Below are 16,430 nucleotides of genomic sequence, written 5' to 3'. Positions count from 1 at the left end.
CCCCCCTGTAAAGTGAAGGAGATCCAACTGAGGCAGCACAAGGGAACTCTCGAAAGAAGAACAAGGCTAAAGGAAAATCTGAGACAAAGAAATCTGACTTTTACCAGAGCTGACCAGAGGAAAGCACAAACACAGTCTCCCACTACCACAAATAATGCAGTCAAGTTTCCCACATTTGGGGAAATCACAGGGGTCAGCATACCCAAAATGCAATGAATGAACCTCACCCTGGGAGAAAAATCTTCATGACCATGGTATCTCCTATGCAAAATAAGTATGATTTGGAATAGGGCTGGGGAGGGCCGCTGCTCATGCACATCTCTGTCAAGTAAAGGAGATTCAACTGAGGCAGCACAAGGGAACTCTCATCTTGGGACAACAACTGCAGGGAGAACATATATTTTCAGATGAACATGGGAGGGCAGAAGGCTGCCTAATACTGAAGCACCCCCAAACAACAAACCAAATGCAACAACTAGTGCAAGCATTCCTGGGGGAAGGCCTGCCGCAGAGGGATTTGCATATGGTGATGTCATCCAAGCAGTGGGTCAAAGTTGGCTTCAACCCTCGTCTGCATATGAAAAGAGAAAAGGGGCGTGCAGGGCATGGTGGCCTTTTGCGGCGCTTGGCTGACCCCTAGTTTGCATTAAACACCTCCACCCTCCTTTGGTGTGGGGCTCATGTTGGCTATGCCCCAGCCCCTGAAGCATTCAAGCTGATTTCTTGCAGCAGCTGGGCACTGTAACAGCTCCAGAGCTGCTCTGTAAGGCAAGTAAAAGGGTCTGGGCCCTGCAGCACTACCTGTAGATCGCATTGTGCGTTGGAAGGCACAAAGTAAGCAGACGGGAGGAGAAGTCAGGATAGTGCACAAGGGTATAGAAGGGAGCGGCTGAAGAAAAGAGAAGTGGAAACAGACAGCAAACTAGGCTGGAGAGAGACCTGAGACAAAGAGATCTGAATTATACGAGAGCCGACCAGGGGAAACACAAATTATGCAGTCAAGTTTCCCACATTTGGGGAAATCGCAGGGGCAGCACACCCAGAGTGCAATGGGTGAGCCTTGCCCTGGGAGAAGCACCTTCATAATCATAGTATCTCACCTGGCAGGTAAGTAGGAGTTGGGCTAGAGCTGGGGAGGGTCGCTGTTCGGGCACCCCCCTGTCAAGTGAAAGAGATCCAACTGAGGTAGCACAAGGGAACTCTCGAAAGAAGAACAAGGCTAGAGGAAGATCTGAGACAAAGAAATCTGACTTTTTCCAGAGCTGACCAGAGGAAAGCACAAACACAGTCCCCCACTACCACAAATAATGCTGTCGAGTTTCCCACATTTGGGGAAATCACAGGGGTCAGCATACCCAGAATGCAATGAATGAACCTCACCTTGGGAGAACAATCTTCATGACCATGGTATCGCCTATGCAAAATAAGTATGATTTGGGATAGGGCTGGGGAGGGCCGCTGCTCAGGCACATCTCTGTCAAGTAAAGGAGATTCAACTGAGGCAGCACAAGGGAACTCTCATCTGGGGACAACAACTGCAGGGAGAACACATATTTTCTGATGAACATGTGAGGGCAGAAGGCTGCCTAATACTGATGCACCCCCAAACAACAAACCAAATGCAACAACTAGTGCAAGCATTCCTGGGGGAAGGCCTGCAGCAGATGGATTTGCATATGGTGATGTCATCCAAGCAGTGGGTCAAAGTTGGCTTCAACCCTCGTCTGCATATGAAAAGAGAAAAGGGGCGTGCAGGGCATGGCGGCCTTTTGCAGCGCTTGGATGACCCCTAGTTCGCATTACACACCTCCACCCTCCTTCGGTGTGGGGCTCATGTTGGCTATGCCCCTGCCCCTGAAGCATTCAAGCTGATTTCTTGCAGCAGCTGGGCACTGTAACTGCTCCAGAGCTACTCTGTAAGGCAAGTAAAAGGGTGTGGACCCTGCAGCACTACCTGTAGTTCGCATTGTGCGTTGGAAGGCACGAAGTAAGCAGACGGGAGAAGTCAGGATAGTGCGCAAGGGCATAGAAGGGAGCGGCTCAAGAAAAGAGAAGTGGAAACAGACAGCAAACTAGGCTGGAGAGAGACCTGAGACAAAGAGATCTGAATTATACGAGAGCCGACGAGGGGAAACACAAATTATGCAGTCAAGTTTCCCACATTTTGGGGAAATCGCAGGAGCAGCACACCCAGAGTGCAATGGTTGAGCCTTGCCCTGGGAGAAGCACCTTCATGATCATAGTATCTCACCTGGCAGGTAAGTAGGAGTTGGGCTAGAGCTGGGGAGGGTCGCTGCTCGGGTTCCCCCCTGTGAAGTGAAGGAGATCCAACTGAGGCAGCACCAGGGAACTCTTGAAAGAAGAACAAGGCTAGAGGAAGATCTGAGACAAAGAAATCTGACTTTTACCAGAGCTGACCAGAGGAAAGCACAAACACAGTCTCCCACTACCACAAATAATGCAGTCAAGTTTCCCACATTTGGGGAAATCACAGGGGTCAGCATACCCAAAATGCAATGAATGAACCTCACCCTGGGAGAAAAATCTTCATGACCATGGTATCTCCTATGCAAAATAAGTATGATTTGGAATAGGGCTGGGGAGGGCCGCTGCTCATGCACATCTCTGTCAAGTAAAGGAGATTCAACTGAGGCAGCACAAGGGAACTCTCATCTTGGGACAACAACTGCAGGGAGAACATATATTTTCAGATGAACATGGGAGGGCAGAAGACTGCCTAATACTGAAGCACCCCCAAACAACAAACCAAATGCAACAACTAGTGCAAGCATTCCTGGGGGAAGGCCTGCCGCAGATGGATTTGCATATGGTGATGTCATCCAAGCAGTGGGTCAAAGTTGGCTTCAACCCTCGTCTGCATATGAAAAGAGAAAAGGGGCGTGCAGGGCATGGTGGCCTTTTGCGGCGCTTGGCTGACCCCTAGTTTGCATTAAACACCTCCACCCTCCTTTGGTGTGGGGCTCATGTTGGCTATGCCCCAGCCCCTGAAGCATTCAAGCTGATTTCTTGCAGCAGCTGGGCACTGTAACAGCTCCAGAGCTGCTCTGTAAGGCAAGTAAAAGGGTGTGGGCCCTGCAGCACTACCTGTAGTTCGCATTGTGCGTTGGAAGGCACAAAGTAAGCAGACAGGAGGAGAAGTCAGGATAGTGCGCAAGGGCATAGAAGGGAGCGGCTCAAGAAAAGAGAAGTGGAAACAGACAGCAAACTAGGCTGGAGAGAGACCTGAGACAAAGAGATCTGAATTATACGAGAGCCGACCAGGGGAAACACAAATTATACAGTCAAGTTTCCCACATTTGGGGAAATCGCAGGAGCAGCACACCCAGAGTGCAATGGGTTAGCCTTGCCCTGGGAGAAGCACCTTCATGATCATAGTATCTCACCTGGCAGGTAAGTAGGAGTTGGGCTAGAGCTGGGGAGGGTCGCTGCTCGGGTACCCCCCTGTAAAGTGAAGGAGATCCAACTAAGGCAGCACAAGGGAACTCTCGAAAGAAGAACAAGGCTAGAGGAAAATCTGAGACAAAGAAATCTGACTTTTACCAGAGCTGACCAGAGGAAAGCACAAACACAGTCCCCCACTACCACAAATAATGCAGCTGAGTTTCCCACATTTGGGGAAATCACAGGGGTCAGCATACCCAAAATGCAATGAATGAACCTCACCCTGGGAGAAAAATCTTCATGACCATGGTATCTCCTATGCAAAATAAGTATGATTTGGAATAGGGCTGGGGAGGGCCGCTGCTCATGCACATCTCTGTCAAGTAAAGGAGATTTAACTGAGGCAGCACAAGGGAACTCTCATCTGGGGACAACAACTGCAGGGAGAACACATATTTTCAGATGAACATGGGAGGGCAGAAGGCTGCCTAATACTGAAGCACCCCCAAACAACAAACCAAATGCAACAACTAGTGCAAGCATTCCTGGGGGAAGTTCTGCAGAAGACGGATTTGCATACGGTGATGTCATCCAAGCAGTGGGTCAAAGTTGGCTTCAACCCTCATCTGCATATGAAAAGAGAAAAGGGGCGTGCAGGGCATGGCGGCCTTTTGCGGTGCTTGGATGACCCCTAGTTCGCATTAAACACCTCCACCCTCCTTTGGTGTGGGGCTCATGTTGGCCATGCCCCATCCCCTGAAGCATTCAAGCTGATTTCTTGCAGCAGCTGGGCACTGTAACAGCTCCAGAGCTGCTCTGTAAGGCAAGTAAAAGGGTGTGGGCCCTGCAGCACTACCTGTAGTTTGCATTGTGCATTGGAAGGCACAAAGTAAGCAGACGGGAGGAGAAGTCAGGATAGTGCACAAGGGTATAGAAGGGAGCGGCTGAAGAAAAGAGAAGTGGAAACAGACAGCAAACTAGGCTGGAGAGAGACCTGAGACAAAGAGATCTGAATTATACGAGAGCCGACCAAGGGAAACACAAATTATGCAGTCAAGTTTCCCACATTTGGGGAAATCGCAGGGGCAGCACACCCAGAGTGCAATGGGTGAGCCTTGCCCTGGGAGAAGCACCTTCATGATCATAGTATCTCACCTGGCAGGTAAGTAGGAGTTGGGCTAGAGCTGGGGAGGGTCGCTGTTCGGGCACCCCCCTGTCAAGTGAAAGAGATCCAACTGAGGCAGCACAAGGGAACTCTCGAAAGAAGAACAAGGCTAGAGGAAGATCTGAGACAAAGAAATCTGACTTTTTCCAGAGCTGGCCAGAGGAAAGCACAAACACAGTCCCCCACTACCACAAATAATGCAGTCGAGTTTCCCACATTTGGGGAAATCACAGGGGTCAGCATACCCAGAATGCAATGAATGAACCTCACCCTGGGAGAACAATCTTCATGACCATGGTATCGCCTATGCAAAATAAGTATGATTTGGGATAGGGCTGGGGAGGGCCGCTTCTCAGGCACATCTCTGTCAAGTAAAGGAGATTCAACTGAGGCAGCACAAGGGAACTCTCATCTGGGGACAACAACTGCAGGGAGAACACATATTTTCAGATGAACATGTGAGGGCAGAAGGCTGCCTAATACTGAAGCACCCCCAAACAACAAACCAAATGCAACAACTAGTGCAAGCATTCCTGGGGGAAGGCCTGCAGCAGATGGATTTGCATATGGTGATGTCATCCAAGCAGTGGGTCAAAGTTGGCTTCAACCCTCGTCTGCATATGAAAAGAGAAAAGGGGCGTGCAGGGCATGGCGGCCTTTTGCAGCGCTTGGATGACCCCTAGTTTGCATTACACACCTCCTCCCTCCTTCGGTGTGGGGCTCATGTTGGCTATGCCCCAGCCCCTGAAGCATTCAAGCTGATTTCTTGCAGCAGCTGGGCACTGTAACTGCTCCAGAGCTACTCTGTAAGGCAAGTAAAAGGGTGTGGGCCCTGCAGCACTACCTGTAGTTCGCATTGTGCGTTGGAAGGCACGAAGTAAGCAGACGGGAGAAGTCAGGATAGTGCGCAAGGGCATAGAAGGGAGCGGCTCAAGAAAAGAGAAGTGGAAACAGACAGCAAACTAGGCTGGAGAGAGACCTGAGACAAAGAGATCTGAATTATACGAGAGCCGATGAGGGGAAACACAAATTATGCAGTCAAGTTTCCCACATTTGGGGAAATCGCAAGAGCAGCACACCCAGAGTGCAATGGTTGAGCCTTGCCCTGGGAGAAGCACCTTCATGATCATAGTATCTCACCTGGCAGGTAAGTAGGAGTTGGGCTAGAGCTGGGGAGGGTCGCTGCTCGGGTTCCCCCCTGTGAAGTGAAGGAGATCCAACTGAAGCAGCACCAGGGAACTCTCGAAAGAAGAACAAGGCTAGAGGAAGATCTGAGACAAAGAAATCTGACTTTTACCAGAGCTGACCAGAGGAAAGCACAAACACAGTCCCCCACTACCACAAATAATGCAGTCGAGTTTCCCACATTTGGGAAAATCACAGGGGTCAGCATACCCAGAATGCAATGAATGAACCTCACCCTGGGAGAACAATCTTCATGACCATGGTATCTCCTATGCAAAATAAGTATGATTTGGGATAGGGCTGGTGAGGGCCGCTGCTCAGGCACATCTCTGTCAAGTAAAGGAGATTCAACTGAGGCAGCACAAGGGAACTCTCATCTTGGGACAACAACTGCAGGGAGACCACATCTTTTCAGATGAACATGGGAGGGCGGAAGGCAGCCTAATACTGAAGCACCATCAAATATCAAACCATGGCCCTCATTCCGAGTTGATAGCTCGCAAGGCGATTTTAGCAGAGTTACACACGCTAAGCCGCCGCCTACTGGGAGTGAATCTTAGCTTCTTAAAATTGCGACCGATGTATTCGCAATATTGCGATTACAAACTACTTAGCAGTTTCAGAGTAGCTTCAGACTTACTCGGCATCTGCGATCAGTTCAGTGCTTGTCGTTCCTGGTTTGACGTCACAAACACTCCCAGAGTTCGCCCAGACACTCCCCCGTTTCTCCGGCCACTCCTGCGTTTTTTCCGGAAACTGTAGCGTTTTTTCCCACACGCCCATAAAACGGCCTGTTTCCGCCCAGTAACACCCATTTCCTGTCAATCACATTACGATCGCCGGAGCGAAGAAAAAGCCGTGAGTAAAAATACTTTCTTCATTGTAAAATTACTTGGCGCAGTCGCAGTGCGAATATTGCGCATGCGTACTAAGCAGAATTTCACTGCGATGCGATGAAATTTACAGAGCGAACGACTCGGAATGAGGGCCCATATGCAACAACTAGTACAAGCACTCCTGGGGGAAGGTCTGCAGCAGACGGATTTGCATACGGTGATGTAAATCCAAGCAGTGGGCCAAAGTTGACTGGAACCCTCATCTGCATATGAAAAGAGAAAAGGGGCATGCAGGGCATGGCGGCCTTTTGCAGTGCTTGGATGACCCCTAGTTCGCATTAAACACCTCCACCCTCCTTTGGTGTGGGGCTCATGTTGGCCATGCCCCATCCCCTGATGCATTCAAGCTGATTTCTTGCAGCAGCTGGGCACTGTAACAGCTCCAGAGCTGTTCTGTAAGGCAAGTAAAAGGGTGTGGGCCCTGCAGCACCACCTCTTGTTCGCATTGTGCGTTGGAAGGCACAAATTAAGCAGACGGGAGGAGAAGTCAGGATAGTGCGCAAGGGCATTCTTTTCTCTTAGTCCGGGGGCAAGGCTTCAAAATGGGGTCTGCAACGGAGGAGACACAGGGGGCGTGGTCACAGCAGCTTTTCTCTACAGTCTGCACCAGCAGGAGCCTACACCATTTTTTATGATCACGCTGAACTGCAGTGCGACTGCAATTACAGCATGGTCAAGAAGGGAGGCGTCATGCTGGGTGGCCATGCCCTGTCACTGTGCAGGAGCCAGCACCGCTCACACACTAGTCCCCGGGTGCAGCCCCCAACCCCCGGGACACCCGGAGCAACAAAATGTAGATTCAGGCCACCAGGCCACGCCCCTACCTATGAAACCATGCCTCCTTTTTACCATTGCGCTGTTTATCTGCGCGCACTGCATTACAATCTCCCTCGCCACCTCTCTGGGTGTCACCAGTGATAGTGACACCTCTGCCATGCTTGTAGCAGCTGGTCCTAAGATCTACGCCTCAAGCCCTGAGTGTTTGCCCTTGTGACTTGTTGATCATCATAGCGAAGCAGATGCTTACAGAAAACTGCAGGGGCTTAGATTGAAAATAAAAACAATTGATGGGTATAAGGTAGAGAGGAGTGGGTTCGGTTCTCCGAGAACCGAATTCCCCACGAACTCCACGTGGTTTACATTGGTCCGAGGCAGGCTCGGTTGTTCCTGCCTGACTCGGAAAACCTGAACAAGGGAAAATGTCATCATCCCGCTGTCAGATTCTCGTGAGATTCGGATTCCATATAAAGAGCTGCGCGTTGCTGCCATTTTTACTCGTGCATTGAAGAGAGAGCGGAGAGGACGTGGCTATGTTCTCTCAGTGGAAATCTCAATATCAGTGCTCAGTATCAGTGGTTACTTATTGCTGCTCAGTAATACTAGAAGTGTGTCTCTCCTGCTCAGTGTCAGTTCTCAGTAGTATCCTCATCAGTGCTCAGTATCACTGCTCATTGTCTTGTGCTGCATTGTGGTGCTCAGCATACTACAGTACATTACTAATAGTCCAGTGCTGCATCTTGCTGCTCAGTGTCAGTTCTAGTATCCTCATCAGTGCTCACTATCACTGCTCATTGCATTGTGGTGTTCTGTATACTACAGTAACATAGTAATATAGTATATATAGAGGAGCGGGTTCGGTTCTCCGAGAACTGAATTCCCGACGAACTCCACGTGGTTTACACTGGTCCGAGGCAGGCTCGGTTGTTCCCGCCTGACTCGGAAAACCTGAACAAGGGAAAATGTCATCATCCCGCTGTCGGATTCTCGCGAGATTCGGATTCCATATAAAGAGCTGCGCGTTGCCGCCATTTTTACTCGTGCATTGAAGAGAGAGCGGAGAGGACGTGGCTATGTTCTCTCAGTGGAAATCTCAATATCAGTGCTCAGTATCAGTGGTTACTTATTGCTGCTCAGTAATACTAGTAGTGTGTCTCTCCTGCTCAGTGTCAGTTCTCAGTAGTATCCTCATCAGTGCTCAGTATCACTGCTCATTGTCTTGTGCTGCATTGTGGTGCTCAGCATACTACAGTACATTACTAATAGTCCAGTGCTGCATCTTGCTGCTCAGTGTCAGTTCTAGTATCCTCATCAGTGCTCACTATCACTGCTCATTACATTGTGGTGTTCTGTATACTACAGTAACATAGTAATATAGTAACATATGGTAACATAGTTTTTGAGGTTGAATAGAGGCAAATTGCCCATCGTGTTCAACCTGTTTTAAGTTGTGATGATTCTACATACTTGCTGAATAATGTTTTATGACTAGTTAGCTACTATAACTCATGTTACCCCCGGATTAACCATGTTGATATTTTAAGTATTATAACCTTGGATAGCTTTTTCATTCAGAAATGTATCCATTCCTTTTTTAAATCCAATTACAGAGTCCGCCATTACCACCTTCCCTGGCAGGGAATTCCACATCCTGATTGCCCTAACAGTGAAGATCATAGTATCTCACCTGGCAGGTAAGTAGGAGTTGGGCTAGAGCTGTGGAGGATTGCTGCTCGGGCACCCCCTGTCAAGTGAAGGAGATCCAACTGAGGCAGCACAAGGGAACTCTCGAAAGAAGAACAAGGCTAGAGGAAGATCTGAGACAAAGAAATCTGACTTTTACCAGAGCTGACCAGAGGAAAGCACAAACACAGTCCCCCACTACCACAAATAATGCAGTCGAGTTTCCCACATTTGGGGAAATCACAGGGGTCAGCATACCCAGAGTGCAATGAATGAACCTCACCCTGGGAGAACAATCTTCATGACCATGGTATCTCCTATGCAAAATAAGTATGATTTGGGATAGGGCTGGGGAGGGCCGCTGCTCAGGCACATCTCTGTCAAGTAAAGGAGATTCAACTGAGGCAGCACAAGGGAACTCTCATCTGGGGACAACAACTGCAGGGAGAACACATATTTTCAGATGAACATGGGAGGGCAGAAGGCTGCCTAATACTGAAGCACCCCCAAACAACAAACCAAATGCAACTACTAGTGCAAGCATTCCTGGGGGAAGGCCTGCAGCAGACGGATTTGCATATGGTGATGTCATCCAAGCAGTGGGTCAAAGTTGGATTCAACCCTCGTCTGCATATGAAAATAAAAAAGGGGTGTGCAGGGCATGGCTGCCTTTTGCGGCGCTTGGATGACCCCTAGTTCGCATTAAACACCTCCACCCTCCTTCGGTGTGGGGCTCATGTTGGCTATGCCCCAGCCCCTGAAGCATTCAAGCTGATTTCTTGCAGCAGCTGGGCACTGTAACAGCTCCAGAGCTGCTCTGTAAAGCAAGTAAAAGGGTGTGGGCCCTGCAGCACTACCTGTAGTTTGCATTGTGCATTGGAAGGCACAAAGTAAGCAGACGGGAGAAGTAAGGATAGTGCGCAAGGCCATAGAATGGAGCGGCTTAAGAAAAGAGAAGTGGAAACAGACAGCAAACTAGGCTGGAGAGAGACCTGAGACAAAGAGATCTGAATTATACGAGAGCCGACCAGGGGAAACACAAATTATGCAGTCAAGTTTCCCACATTTGGGGAAATCGCAGGGGCAGCAAATCCAGAGTGCAATGGGTGAGCCTTGCCCTGGGAGAAGCACCTTCATGATTATAGTATCTCACCTGGCAGGTAAGTAGAAGTTGGGCTAGAGCTGGGGAGGGTCGCTGCTCGGGCACCCCCCTGTCAAGTGAAGGAGATCCAACTGAGGCAGCACAAGGGAACTCTCGAAAGAAGAACAAGGCTAGAGGAAGAACTGAAACAAAGAAATCTGACTTTTACCAGAGCTGACCAGAGGAAAGCACAAACACAGTCCCCCACTACCACAAATAATGCAGTTGAGTTTCCCACATTTGGGGAAATCACAGGGGTCAGCATACCCAGAATGCAATGAATGAACCTCACCCTGGGAGAACAATCTTCAAGACCATGGTCTCTCCTATGCAAAATAAGTATGATTTGGGATAGGGCTGGGGAGGGCCGCTGCTCAGGCACATCTCTGTCAAGTAAAGGAGATTCAACTGAGGCAGCACAAGGGAACTCTCATCTGGGGACAACAACTGCAGGGAGAACACATATTTTCAGATGAACATGGGAGGGCAGAAGGCTGCCTAATACTGAAGCACCCCCAAACAACAAACCAAATGCTACAACTAGTGCAAGCATTCCTGGGGGAAGGCCTGCAGCAGATGGATTTGCATATGGTGATGCCATCCAAGCAGTGGGTCAAAGTTGGCTTCAACCCTCGTCTGCATATGAAAAGAGAAAAGGGGCGTGCAGGGCATGGCGGCCTTTTGCGGCGCTTGGATGACCCCTAGTTAGCATTACACACCTCCACCCTCCTTCGGTGTGGGGCTCATGTTGGCTATGCCCCAGCCCCTGAAGCATTCAAGCTGATTTCTTGCAGCAGCTGGGCACTGTAACTGCTCCAGAGCTGCTCTGTAAGGCAAGTAAAAGGGTGTGGGCCCTGCAGCACTACCTGTAGTTTGCATTGTGCGTTGGAAGGCACGAAGTAAGCAGACGGGAGAAGTCAGGATAGTGCGCAAGGGCATAGAAGGGAGCGGCTCAAGAAAAGAGAAGTGGAAACAGACAGCAAACTAGGCTGGAGATAGACCTGAGACAAAGAGATCTGAATTATACGAGAGCCGACCAAGGGAAACACAAATTATGCAGTCAAGTTTCCCACATTTGGGGAAATCACAGGGGCAGCACAACCAGAGTGCAATGGGTGAGCCTTGCCCTGGGAGAAGCACCTTCATGATCATAGTATCTCACCTGGCAGGTAAGTAGGAGTTGGGCTAGAGCTGGGGAGGGTCGCTGCTCGGGCACCCCCCTGTCAAGTGAAAGAGATCCAACTGAGGCAGCACAAGGGAACTCTCGAAAGAAGAACAAGGCTAGAGGAAGATCTGAGATAAAGAAATCTGATTTTTACCAGAGCTGACCAGAGGAAAGCACAAACACAGTCCCCCACTACCACAAATAATGCAGTCGAGTTTCCCACATTTGGGGAAATCACAGGGGTCAGCATACCCAGAATGCAATGAATGAACCTCACCCTGGGAGAACAATCTTCATGACCATGGTATCGCCTATGCAAAATAAGTATGATTTGGGATAGGGCTGGGGAGGGCCGCTGCTCAGGCACATCTCTGTCAAGTAAAGGAGATTCAACTGAGGCAGCACAAGGGAACTCTCATCTGGGGACAACAACTGCAGGGAGAACATATATTTTCAGATGAACATGGGAGGGCAGAAGGCTGCCTAATACTGAAGCACCCCCAAACAACAAACCAAATGCAACAACTAGTGCAAGCATTCCTGGGGGAAGGCCTGCAGCAGATGGATTTGCATATGGTGATGTCATCCAAACAGTGGGTCAAAGTTGGCTTCAACCCTCGTCTGCATATGAAAAGAGACAAGGGGCGTGCAGGGCATGGCGGCCTTTTGCGGCGCTTGGATGACCCCTAGTTCGCATTACACACCTCCACCCTCCTTCGGTGTGGGGCTCATGTTGGCTATTCCCCAGCCCCTGAAGCATTCAAGCTGATTTCTTGCAGCAGCTGGGCACTGTAACTGCTCCAGAGACGCTCTGTAAGGCAAGTAAAAGGGTGTGGGTCCTGCAGCACTACCTGTAGTTTGCATTGTGCGTTGGAAGGCACAAAGTAAGCAGACGGGAGAAGTCAGGATAGTGCGCAAGGGCATAGAAGGGAGCGGCTCAAGAAAAGAGAAGTAGAAACAGACAGCAAACTAGGCTGGAGAGAGACCTGAGACAAAGAGATCTGAATTATACGAGAGCCGACCAGGGGAAACACAAATTATGCAGTCAAGTTTCCCACATTTGGGGAAATCGCAGAAGCAGCACACCCAGAGTGCAATGGGTGAGCCTTGCCCTGGGAGAAGCACCTTCATGATCATAGTATCTCACCTGGCAGGTAAGTAGGAGTTGGGCTAGAGCTGGGGAGGGTCGCTGCTCGAGCATCCCCCTGTCAAGTAAAGGAGATTCAACTGAGGCAGCACAAGGGAACTCTCATCTGGGGACAACAACTGCAGGGAGAACACATATTTTCAGATAAAAATCTTGGTCATGCTCTGGTTTCTCTTCAGAACGAACAAATCTTTCGCCTTTTACTAAAGATTTCCGTGGAGAGGAGCAAAACCGAGTTTTATCTCAATTTTTGCATGCCCCATCTTTTTGGGGTTTCTTTTATCGGTTTAAAGATAGAATGAGTGTGCTTTAATGTAAGCTCATTTGCATAGAAATGACAGTAAATGTTTGTTTCTTTTCAAACAGAACTTTCTTGACCATGCTACTTGCTTGAAAGATCTGGGAGCACATGGAATACAGTACAAACCATGCTTATAGCAAGGAGAAGACAGGTGAGAAATCTGCTTTCTTTCAAATTGGGCGCTCACTTTGATCTGAATGAGGACTGCTGGCACGGCACTCAGGCGACAGGTGGAATCTTGGTCATGCTCTGGTTTCTCTTCAGAACGAACAAATCTTTCGCCTTTTACTAAAGATTTCCGTGGAGAGGAGCAAAACTGAGTTTTATCTCAATTTTTGCATGTCCCATATTATTGGGGTTTCTTTTATCGGATTAAAGACAGAACGAGTGTGCTTTCTTGTTAGCTTTAATGTAAGTATATTTGCATAACAATGACAATAAATGTCTGTTTCTTTTCAAGCAGAACTTTCTTGACCATACTAATTGCTTGAAAGATCTGGGAGCACATGGAAAAGAGTACAAACCATGCTTATAGCAAGGGGAAGCCTGGTGAGAAATCTGCTTTCTTTCTTTCAAATTGGGTGCTCACTTTGAGCTGAATGAGGACTGCTGGCATGGCACTCAGGCGACAGGTGGAATCTTGGTCATGCTCTGGTTTCTCTTCAGAACGAACAAATCTTTCGCCTTTTACTAAAGATTTCCGTGGAGAGGAGCAAAACTGAGTTTTATCTCAATTTTTGCATGCCCCGTCTTATTGGGGTTTCTTTTATCAGTTTAAAGATAGAACGAGTGTGCTTTAATGTAAGCTCATTTGCGTAGAAATGACAGTAAATGTTTGTTTCTTTTCAAACAGAACTTTCTTGACTATACTAATTGCTTGAAAGATCTGGGAGCACATGGAAAAGAGTACAAACCATGTTTATAGCAAGGGGAAGCCTGGTGAGAAATCTGCTTTCTTTCTTTCAAATTGGGTGCTCACTTTGAGCTGAATGAGGACTGCTGGCATGGCACTCAGGCGACAGGTAGAATCTTGGTCATGCTGTGGTTTCTCTTCAGAACGAACAAATCTTTCGCCTTTTACTAAAGATTTCCGTGGAGAGGAGCAAAACTGAGTTTTATCTCAATTTTTGCATGCCCCATCTTATTGGGGTTTTATTTTATTGGTTTAAAGATAGAACGAGTGTGCTTTAATGTAAGCTCATTTGCATAGAAATTACAGTAAATGTTTGTTTCTTTTCAAACAGAACTTTCTTGACCACACTAATTGTTTGAAAGATCTGGGAGCACATGGAAAAGAGTACAAACCATGTTTATAGCAAGGGGAAGCCTGGTGAGAAATCTGCTTTCTTTCATTCAAATTGGGTGCTCACTTTGAGCTGAATGAGAACTGCTGGCATGGCACTCAGGCGACAGGTGGAATCTTGGTCATGCTCTGGTTTCTCTTCAGAACTAACAAATATTTCGCCTTTTATTAAAGATTTCCGTGGAGAGGAGCAAAACTGAGTTTTATCTCAATTTTTGCATGCCCCATATTATTGGGGTTTCTTTTATCAGTTTAAAGACAGAACGAGTGTGCTTTCTTGTTAGCTTTAATGTAAGTTTATTTGCATAACAATGACAGTAAATGTTTGTTTCTTTTCAAACAGAACTTTCTTGACCATGCTACTTGCTTGAAAGATCTGGGAGCACATGGAAAACAGTACAAACCATGCAGTATCACAAGAGCCTTTATTTGATCTTTCATGAAGATAGAGCAGAATTGAGGACACGTCAACAATTTCTGCCGAAGGTGGTTCATCTTTCCACATGGTGCCTTTGGCCACTGACACCTTCGTTGAGTCAAAGTCTCTGGCTGTGGTCAGAACTTTGAAAATTTATGTCACCAGAACGGTTCAGATTAGGAAAACAGAGGCTCTGTTTGTCCTGTATGCTCCCAACATGATTGGGTGTCCTGCTTCCATGCAGACCATTATGCGCTGGATCTGTGGTAAGATTCAGCATGCTCATTCCACGGCAGGATTGCCGTTACTGAATTAGGTGAAGACCCATTCTACTAGAAAGGTGGGTTCATCCTGGGCAGCTGGTCGGGGAGTCTCGGCATTGCAACTTTGCCGAGCAGCTATTTAGTAAACACTTTTGCTAAGTTTTACAAGTTTGATACCTTGGCTGATGATAACCTCAAGTTGGGTCATTCGGTGCTGCAGAGTCGTACGCACTCTCCCACCCGTTCAAGAGCTTTGGTATAACCCCATGGTTCTTAATGTGACCCCAGCATCCTCTAGGTCGTATGAGAAAATAGGATTTTAATACCTACCGGTAAATCCTTTTCTCTTAGTACGTAGAGGATGCTGGGCACCCGTCCCAGTCCATACTGTGTCTGCAGTTATTACTTGTGGTTATACACATGTTGTGTTACGGTTCTGGTCAGCTTTTTGCTGCAATTGTTCATGCCGTTGGCTTGTGTTCTGTTGAATGCCACGTTCTGCGGCATGCTTAAGGTGTGAGCTGGTAAGATGCTCACCTTAGTTTAACTATAAATCCTTTCCTCGAAATGTCCGTCTCCCTGGGCACAGTTCCTATAACTGGAGTCTGGAGGAGGGGCATAGAGGGAGGAGCCAGTTCACACCCTTTGAAAGTCTTAAAGTGCCCATGTCTCTTGCGGATCCCGTCTATACCCCATGGTTCTTAATGTGACCCCAGCATCCTCTACGGACTAAGAGAAAAGGATGCCCTTGTGTACTATCCTGACTTCTCCTCCCGTCTGCTTACTTTGTGCCTTCCAACGCACAATGCGAACTACAGGTGGTGCTGCAGGGCCCACACCCTTTTACTTGCCTTACAGAGCAGCTCTGGAGCTGTTACAGTGCCCAGCTGCTGCAAGAAATCAGCTTGAATGCTTCAGGGGATGGGGCATGGCCAACATGAGCCCCACACCAAAGGAGGGTGGGGGTGTTTAATGCGAACAAGGGGTCATCCAAGCACTGCAAAAGGCCGCCATGCCCTGCATGCCCCTTTTCTCTATGGAATCCGAATCTCGCAAGAATCCGACAGCGGGATGATGACATTTTCCCTTGTTCAGGTTTTCCGAGTCAGGCGGGAACAACTGAGCCTGCCTCGGACCAGTGTAAACCACGTGGAGTTCGTGGGGAATTCGGTTCTCGGAGAACCGAACCCGCTCCTCTCTACCTTATACCCATCAATTTTTTTTATTTTCAATCTAAGCCCCTGCAGTTTTCTGTAAGCATCTGCTTCGCTATGATGATCAACAAGTCACAAGGGCAAACACTCAGGGTGTGAGGCGTAGATCTTAGGACCAGCTGCTACAAGCATGGCAGAGGTGTCACTATCACTGGTGACACCCAGAGAGGTGGCGAGGGAGATTGTAATGCAGTGCGCGCAGATAAGCAGCGCAATGGTAAAAAGGAGGCATGGTTTCATAGGTAGGGGCGTGGCCTGGTGGCCTGAATCTACATTTTGTTGCTCCGGGTGTCCCGGGGGTTGGGGGCTGCACCCGGGGACTAGTGTGTGAGCGGTGCTGGCTCCTGCATAGTGACAGGGCATGGCCACC

General features: G+C 48.5%; 20 non-coding genes and 2 pseudogenes across 20 annotated transcripts; 5 read left to right on the top strand and 17 right to left on the bottom strand.

Annotated features, from left to right (window-relative positions):
* Positions 1–114: 114 nt before the first annotated feature.
* LOC134999024 (U1 spliceosomal RNA) lies at positions 115–278 on the bottom strand. The gene has a single exon (XR_010201184.1). It is a non-coding gene; the product is annotated as a U1 spliceosomal RNA (small nuclear RNA).
* Positions 279–952: 674 nt separating this feature from the next.
* On the bottom strand, positions 953–1,115 carry LOC134998354 (U1 spliceosomal RNA). Its single transcript, XR_010200636.1, has one exon. It is a non-coding gene; the product is annotated as a U1 spliceosomal RNA (small nuclear RNA).
* A 152-nt stretch (positions 1,116–1,267) lies between these two features.
* On the bottom strand, positions 1,268–1,431 carry LOC134999060 (U1 spliceosomal RNA). Its single transcript, XR_010201220.1, has one exon. It is a non-coding gene; the product is annotated as a U1 spliceosomal RNA (small nuclear RNA).
* Positions 1,432–2,129: 698 nt separating this feature from the next.
* Positions 2,130–2,266, bottom strand: LOC134998511 (U1 spliceosomal RNA; annotated as a pseudogene).
* Positions 2,267–2,418: 152 nt separating this feature from the next.
* On the bottom strand, positions 2,419–2,582 carry LOC134999023 (U1 spliceosomal RNA). The gene has a single exon (XR_010201183.1). It is a non-coding gene; the product is annotated as a U1 spliceosomal RNA (small nuclear RNA).
* A 674-nt stretch (positions 2,583–3,256) lies between these two features.
* LOC134998410 (U1 spliceosomal RNA) lies at positions 3,257–3,419 on the bottom strand. The gene has a single exon (XR_010200674.1). It is a non-coding gene; the product is annotated as a U1 spliceosomal RNA (small nuclear RNA).
* A 152-nt stretch (positions 3,420–3,571) lies between these two features.
* LOC134998811 (U1 spliceosomal RNA) lies at positions 3,572–3,735 on the bottom strand. The gene has a single exon (XR_010200979.1). It is a non-coding gene; the product is annotated as a U1 spliceosomal RNA (small nuclear RNA).
* Positions 3,736–4,409: 674 nt separating this feature from the next.
* On the bottom strand, positions 4,410–4,572 carry LOC134999209 (U1 spliceosomal RNA). The gene has a single exon (XR_010201368.1). It is a non-coding gene; the product is annotated as a U1 spliceosomal RNA (small nuclear RNA).
* Positions 4,573–4,724: 152 nt separating this feature from the next.
* On the bottom strand, positions 4,725–4,888 carry LOC134998882 (U1 spliceosomal RNA). The gene has a single exon (XR_010201046.1). It is a non-coding gene; the product is annotated as a U1 spliceosomal RNA (small nuclear RNA).
* Positions 4,889–5,587: 699 nt separating this feature from the next.
* LOC134998518 (U1 spliceosomal RNA) lies at positions 5,588–5,722 on the bottom strand (annotated as a pseudogene).
* Positions 5,723–5,874: 152 nt separating this feature from the next.
* Positions 5,875–6,038, bottom strand: LOC134998407 (U1 spliceosomal RNA). The gene has a single exon (XR_010200671.1). It is a non-coding gene; the product is annotated as a U1 spliceosomal RNA (small nuclear RNA).
* Positions 6,039–9,278: 3,240 nt separating this feature from the next.
* On the bottom strand, positions 9,279–9,442 carry LOC134999173 (U1 spliceosomal RNA). Its single transcript, XR_010201334.1, has one exon. It is a non-coding gene; the product is annotated as a U1 spliceosomal RNA (small nuclear RNA).
* A 671-nt stretch (positions 9,443–10,113) lies between these two features.
* Positions 10,114–10,276, bottom strand: LOC134998534 (U1 spliceosomal RNA). Its single transcript, XR_010200748.1, has one exon. It is a non-coding gene; the product is annotated as a U1 spliceosomal RNA (small nuclear RNA).
* Positions 10,277–10,428: 152 nt separating this feature from the next.
* LOC134998789 (U1 spliceosomal RNA) lies at positions 10,429–10,592 on the bottom strand. The gene has a single exon (XR_010200958.1). It is a non-coding gene; the product is annotated as a U1 spliceosomal RNA (small nuclear RNA).
* Positions 10,593–11,263: 671 nt separating this feature from the next.
* On the bottom strand, positions 11,264–11,426 carry LOC134998494 (U1 spliceosomal RNA). Its single transcript, XR_010200727.1, has one exon. It is a non-coding gene; the product is annotated as a U1 spliceosomal RNA (small nuclear RNA).
* A 152-nt stretch (positions 11,427–11,578) lies between these two features.
* Positions 11,579–11,742, bottom strand: LOC134998880 (U1 spliceosomal RNA). The gene has a single exon (XR_010201044.1). It is a non-coding gene; the product is annotated as a U1 spliceosomal RNA (small nuclear RNA).
* Positions 11,743–12,413: 671 nt separating this feature from the next.
* Positions 12,414–12,576, bottom strand: LOC134998335 (U1 spliceosomal RNA). The gene has a single exon (XR_010200619.1). It is a non-coding gene; the product is annotated as a U1 spliceosomal RNA (small nuclear RNA).
* A 144-nt stretch (positions 12,577–12,720) lies between these two features.
* LOC134998652 (U5 spliceosomal RNA) lies at positions 12,721–12,836 on the top strand. The gene has a single exon (XR_010200822.1). It is a non-coding gene; the product is annotated as a U5 spliceosomal RNA (small nuclear RNA).
* A 270-nt stretch (positions 12,837–13,106) lies between these two features.
* LOC134998677 (U5 spliceosomal RNA) lies at positions 13,107–13,222 on the top strand. Its single transcript, XR_010200847.1, has one exon. It is a non-coding gene; the product is annotated as a U5 spliceosomal RNA (small nuclear RNA).
* A 286-nt stretch (positions 13,223–13,508) lies between these two features.
* Positions 13,509–13,624, top strand: LOC134998671 (U5 spliceosomal RNA). Its single transcript, XR_010200840.1, has one exon. It is a non-coding gene; the product is annotated as a U5 spliceosomal RNA (small nuclear RNA).
* A 274-nt stretch (positions 13,625–13,898) lies between these two features.
* On the top strand, positions 13,899–14,014 carry LOC134998690 (U5 spliceosomal RNA). Its single transcript, XR_010200860.1, has one exon. It is a non-coding gene; the product is annotated as a U5 spliceosomal RNA (small nuclear RNA).
* A 275-nt stretch (positions 14,015–14,289) lies between these two features.
* On the top strand, positions 14,290–14,405 carry LOC134998713 (U5 spliceosomal RNA). Its single transcript, XR_010200884.1, has one exon. It is a non-coding gene; the product is annotated as a U5 spliceosomal RNA (small nuclear RNA).
* Positions 14,406–16,430: the final 2,025 nt, after the last annotated feature.

Source organism: Pseudophryne corroboree, unplaced genomic scaffold (genome assembly GCF_028390025.1).
Source record: "Pseudophryne corroboree isolate aPseCor3 unplaced genomic scaffold, aPseCor3.hap2 scaffold_149, whole genome shotgun sequence".
In the NCBI taxonomy this organism is placed as follows: domain Eukaryota; kingdom Metazoa; phylum Chordata; class Amphibia; order Anura; family Myobatrachidae; genus Pseudophryne; species Pseudophryne corroboree.
This window is presented reverse-complemented; position numbering and strand designations above follow the sequence as displayed.